We start from the raw sequence: 6,283 nt of genomic DNA, 5'->3' as shown, positions 1-6,283 counted from the left end.
TTTTATAGTATGTAGTGATGGAACTCCTATACGGCTCACAGTTAGGGTGCGATATGGGGCAGAATTTCTTACTATCTTTAATCAAATTTTGTGTATGTGATGTGATGTCATATGATGTACGAAATATAGTTGGTCTTTTTCAAAGTTTTTTTGCTGAGTTCGATTACAGCTCTTTCGAGGGATCCTTGTAGTTTACGCCGCGTGACGTATTAAATCCGCATTTTCGAAAGTCTATTTTTGCTTTATTCGCAAGTTTCCTTTGAAATTGTCCTCGAAGTAGTTTCTGACTCATATAAACGGAACGCTTAATCTATCCATATTAAAAAAAATAGTTAGTTAACATCAGCTTCACTTAAAATCAAAAAATAAATAAAATTTTAACAAAAAGAAAAACCGACTTCAAACAAAACACTATTTTAAAACAAATGAATATGCACGAAAAAGTAATAAAAATAATTGCGTATTCAACATATTTTTTAGAGTCTTCCTAAGTTAAATGAAATGAAAAATATTAGACTACTTAAAAGTCGATTAACGATTATATCATGTAGTTATAATTATTGTTATATTTGGAGTCGGTGTCAGCCAATAAAACCCTACAGTATATCTATCAAAACACAATACGAGAATACTTTAACAAATATGTTTTTTACAAATTACCTTTTACTCAATAATATACTGAATCAATCAAGGGGCTCGTATCGCTTCTTTCTTTTGATTGTTGGGGCAAGGGCACCGTGGCTGACACCGGCTCCAAATATACCAATAACTATAACTACATGATATAATCGTTAATCGACTTTTAAGTAGTCTAATATTTTTCATTTCATTTAACTAAGGAAGACTCTAAAAAATATGTTGAATACGCAATTATTTTTATTACTTTTTCGTGCATATTCATTTGTTTTAAAATAGTGTTTTGTTTGAAGTCGGTTTTTCTTTTATTTTGTCGGATTCTCTTCGTTCTTCAGAATCTAAATTTCGGACCGGTGGTATATTTATTTAATATAGTTCTGTGAAATGACGATTCAAAAGTGCTTTCAAAAGGCTACTGTAATATAGTATATTTTAATTTAGCTTTTGTACCCTTAATTTATTAAAACAATATTTTTTAAACGAAAACTGACGTAAAACTTAAGGAAGTGACGTCACTGGCCAGATTAAGTGGCGTAAAGGGTCATCCATCTTGGGTAGTCACGGTGGTAAAAATTGAACTGTCAGTTGCGTTCTTGATGAATTTCATAATATTTTCCTGAATATAACTAAGTCTTTTTTAAGAAGTGTCCGTCAATATATTTTTTATTTTTTTTTTCTGAGTCAAGATAATATATCAGAACACAATAATATTCGACGACCTCCGTGGTCAGAGCACCGGTTTTTATGGGTACGTCACTCTGAGGTCCCCGGTTCGATTCCCGGCCGGTTGGTTGTAGATTATCATTAGTTTTCTATATTGTCTTGGGTCTGGATGTTTGTGGTACCGTCGTTACTTCTGATTTTGAACACAAGTGCTTTAGCTACTTATATTGGGATCAGAGTAATGTATGTGATGTTGTCTCATATATATTTATTATTATTTATTTGTTCAACGGTAACATGTTAGCACTATGGTGTGTTTTAGGCACTCATACAAAGTTTATCGTTTACCAAAATCGATTTGAATATGAAGCAAAGAAGTCAAGCGAACTTTTGCAATTTGTACTAAAGATAGTTTATGAAAAAATATCCTAGGTTCTTTCTCGGGTTCCGTAATTATATAAAATCAAAATCAAAATAAACTTTATTCAAGTAGTCTTTTACAAGCACTTTTGAATCGTCATTCGACAATTTAGTGAAGCTACCACCGGTTCGGATAGTACATTCTACCGAGAGGAACCAGCAAGAAACTCAGTAGTTGCTCTATACAATTACATATGTATGTAATGTATCCTGCCTGGAAGTCAACTGTTTTAACTCCACGCGTTTTTATCATCTATAAAATCTTGTATCGAATAAAATGCCTTTTTTACCAATGTGTTTTTCACAAACGATTTTAATTTATTATTATAGATGATATCAAACCAAGTTATAAAGGCGGACACCATTAATGTAATTATAAATTGATTGTTTGGGCACAGCTGCATAAGAACTTCTTACTTTATCTTTCAAAGTTATTTACTAAAGTAAATGTTTCTTATTATAAATAATATATGTATATATATTATACTTAACATTATGTAGAAGATAAAAGAGTTTGGATTGCTAAGTATGTGTATTCATGTGTATGCGTCTTAGATGATTGCGGTTTCAAAACGTTCGTGCAAGGTTGGTAAGAAAAACATCATGAGGAAACCTGAATGTGTCTATTTTCAAACGAAATTTTGGCACGTGTGAATCCGCCAATCCGCATTGGAGTAGGTGGAATATGCTCCTAAGCTTCTGCTCAACGGGAGAAGAGGTTTTACCCCAGCAGTGGGAAATTCATTGGCTGTACATATGTATGCGTGTGTAATTATTATGCAAGATACATGAATTAAATTATATTTACATGATTATTACATGATACATGATAAAAAAGCTACTGAGCTTTTTTGTCGGTTTTTTACGAAATAATTTACATTAAATACTGGTAATTTCATATTAAAATTAGTCTCAAAAAATTAAATTTAACAAGTGCTTATTTGAGCTTACTTGAATAAAGTTTTTTAATAGTGTAAGCTCATAAGATGATAAGGCTACATATTAAAAATAACATTGATTGAGAGTTTGTGTAATTACTAATAATTGTTTTTGTACGGTTTGTATTTTACACATCGCTCAATGTAAATTGATGGATTACACATTATTTTTGACATGTTTGTATGTATATATTTTTAAAAGCAATGTGGTTACTGATATAGCCTACAAATTTGATAGATAGTGATAGTCAATTAGTTACTATGGCGAAGAACCGATGACCGATAAAGCAAACGTGTCTTAGATAAAGGATCCGCAGATTCAGTGTAAGTCTTCCAGTACGGCACTATAGAATGCAATGGCGAGTAGTATGATGAAAGATCTCAGGACCCGATTGAAAGCCCGTAAAGCTTGTATCTGTAAGTCTGAAAGGGCTTATTATATCAGAGTCCTATGAACAACAATGATTGGTTTGTTTTGAATTTAATAAATAAATATGAGACAACATCACATAGATTACTCTGATCCCAATGTAAGTAGCTAAAACACTTGTGTTTTGGAAAATCAGAAGTAACGAAGATACCACAATCTACATTAATCTACATTGACTCGGCCGGGAAACGAACCCGGGACCTCGGAGTGGCGTACCCATGAAAACCGGTGTACACACCACTCGACCACGGAGGTCGTCGAAATGTCGAAAATCACAAAATGATCACAATTGATTGATAATTATGATTTATTATTTAGTGATTAAGAGTATTATTTAATACAAAAAGCATTATTTTGATATAATCGACCAGGGAACCCTAGAAACTTCGCAACTTTACTAGCAGAGTAAGCTATTTTTTTCCAACTAGATATACTGCGCTTGTTAACAATAGACCTTGAACTTGAAGTATAGCCTTGCGTAACCTTCATTCAATCGCAATAAATAACATTCTCAATATACGAAGCGAGAATCGATCCTAGGACGCGTCACTGTGCACGTTATATTGTCTGGGAATCTCTACAGCACTCATGTCAGCCTGGTATTTTATTACGTTTTCTATGGGATACGGGATAGATATCGCTTTTTTCCGATTACATGGAAAACGGTGTTATGTTTCATCGAAATATTTTTTTATTGGATCTCTTTGAGTTTCGGACTTTTTTTTCTAATAGTATTAGAGCTCACTCGTGGTAGGATTAGGTCGGGTAAGTCAGTGGCGGATTTACCAATAGGCTAAGTATGCTGGAGCCTAGGGCGGCAAATTTAGAGGGGTGGCATATTTAGCCCAATTTTGTTATTATCTCGGACGTAATCCGTATACTCGTCACTACATAACGGGTTGGAAAAATAATTTAGTAACTGTCAGAAATATCACCTAGTTTATAATCATACCAATAACGGGAAAAAACAAATGTAATGAGGACGATAGAATACAAATCATAAATTTTGCAAAAAAAAACCGGTCAAGTGCGAGTCGGACTCTCACACCTAGGGTTCCGTACATTATCTATAAAAATGAACAAAAAAAAAATATGTTCTCCCACACATTCCACCTGCGAATGTAAGTTGGTACGCACAAGATTGAGTGATTTACCATGTTATTTTAATATCATGGACTTCTTATAGGTTTTCCTATAATCTATAAGGAGAAAACTAATTTCTGTATTTTTTTCAAAATTTTAGGTTCAGTAGTTTCGGAGATAAGGGGGGGGGGGATGGTCAATTTTCGTCTATTTTCTTGAATAACTTGGAAACTATTTATTTTAAAATTACAAAAAAATACATTTAAGATCTTCTCAACAAGACCTTTCATTTGATATGCCACACGATGCAGTTTTCAGAATTTTTTTTTTAATTTTCCCCTTCCCCCCCAAAAATGACCCCCATATACAGATTTCATCTGCTCACGTCACACCTCTGTATTTGGGTTACAGGAATTGATATGTGTACCAAATTTCAACTTAATCGGTCTAATAGATTCGGAGATAATTGACTGTAAGCGACGGACGGACAGACACACGAGTGATCCTATAAGGGTTCCGTTTTTGTATTCAGACGTACGGAACCCTAAAAAGTAGGGGCGGCAAAAATTTAATAGCCTATTAAGGGCAGATTTGTATAATATGCATACGTGTATAACAGATTTGGGTAAGTAGCACTTTTTCATCTGATGTTCTACCACCGACAGCCAGTATTGTTGTTTCAGTTTGCCGGAGTGAGTCAGTGTAACAAGCACAACGGAGTCGTTGACATCTTCGTTTCCAAGAATGGTGGCAGTGGCGACGTAAGGGGTCGTTAATAATCCTTACAGCGGTATTGCTTATGGGCAGTGGTGACCACTTACCATCAGGTGGTTCATTCGCTCGTCCACTAAAATATATCGTACAAAATAGTGATGTTTAAGATACGTTATATTAAGTTGCGATTTAAACAATTTAACCTTAACATATTATCTCTACATATGATAGCGTATACATACATATTAGGGGTGACTATTTGCAATATTTTGAACCCCCCATATGCATAATCCAAAAGTGAACCAGTTTTGAGCTATCACGTTTTTTAGCTTTTTTCTAAATTTGTCGAAAATGCCACTTCAAAAATTTATTTGAAGTAGAAATATTTAAAAAAATCATCCCTATCACCTCCTAGCCGATGTACTTCGAATTACCAATAACCCTGTATAGCTTATACCAAATTTTAGTTGCGGTGTTGAGTGGTTACCAACTTCATACAATATACATAAACATTTATAACTTTGCACTAAAACCTTGTAAGGTTAACTTCAAACTTAAGGACGACTTAAAATGTTTTTTTATCAGAATATTTTAAATTAAAAATCTAATTTCGTAGAAGAAAATAATATCCAAGAAAAAGAAAAGATTAAAAAAAATCCTCCGCAAGAACATAAATGGCTGGCAAAACAAAAAGAACCGCACCACCGGATGTGACGTCACTACCGTTGCCGCCGGAATTCCTCGCGACACTTACGCTTGACATCGACGCCATATTTAAATCTCTTCTTGATATAATGACATTTTTAAGTGACACGAAAAATGTACTTAGAAATAAGTTGAAATGAACTTTTGACGTTGACGTTTTTAATATACTAGCGACCCGCCCCGGCTTCGCACGGGTACAATACTGATGCTTAATATATTACAGAATTTGTTAATTTACGACATCAATTTAGAAAATTCTAAAATTATCAGTGTTTCTTTACTATATTGTCTATGTATTATATACAAAAACCTTCCTTTCAAATCACTCAACAACAACAGCCTGTAAATTCCCACTGCTGGGCTAAAGGCCTCCTCTCCCTTTGAGGAGAAGGTTTGGAACATATTCCATCACGCTGTTTCAATGCACAATGATGGTGGAATACACGTGTGGCAGAATTTCTATGAAATTAGTCACATGCAGGTTTCCTCACGATGTTTTCCTTCACCGCTGAAATATAAAGACAAATTAAGCACATGAATCAGCGGTGCTTGCCTGGGTTTGAACCCGCAATCATCGGTTAAGATGCATGCGTTCTAACCACTGGGCATCTCGATTTTTAAAAAACCGTTGCGTAATTTTAAAGATCTAGGCATAATAGGGACAGACAACGATAAGCGAGTTTGTTTTATATAT

The sequence above is a fragment of the Vanessa cardui genome, chromosome 23 (genome assembly GCF_905220365.1).
Source record: "Vanessa cardui chromosome 23, ilVanCard2.1, whole genome shotgun sequence".
Classification (NCBI taxonomy): Eukaryota; Metazoa; Arthropoda; class Insecta; order Lepidoptera; family Nymphalidae; genus Vanessa; species Vanessa cardui.
This window is presented reverse-complemented; position numbering follows the sequence as displayed.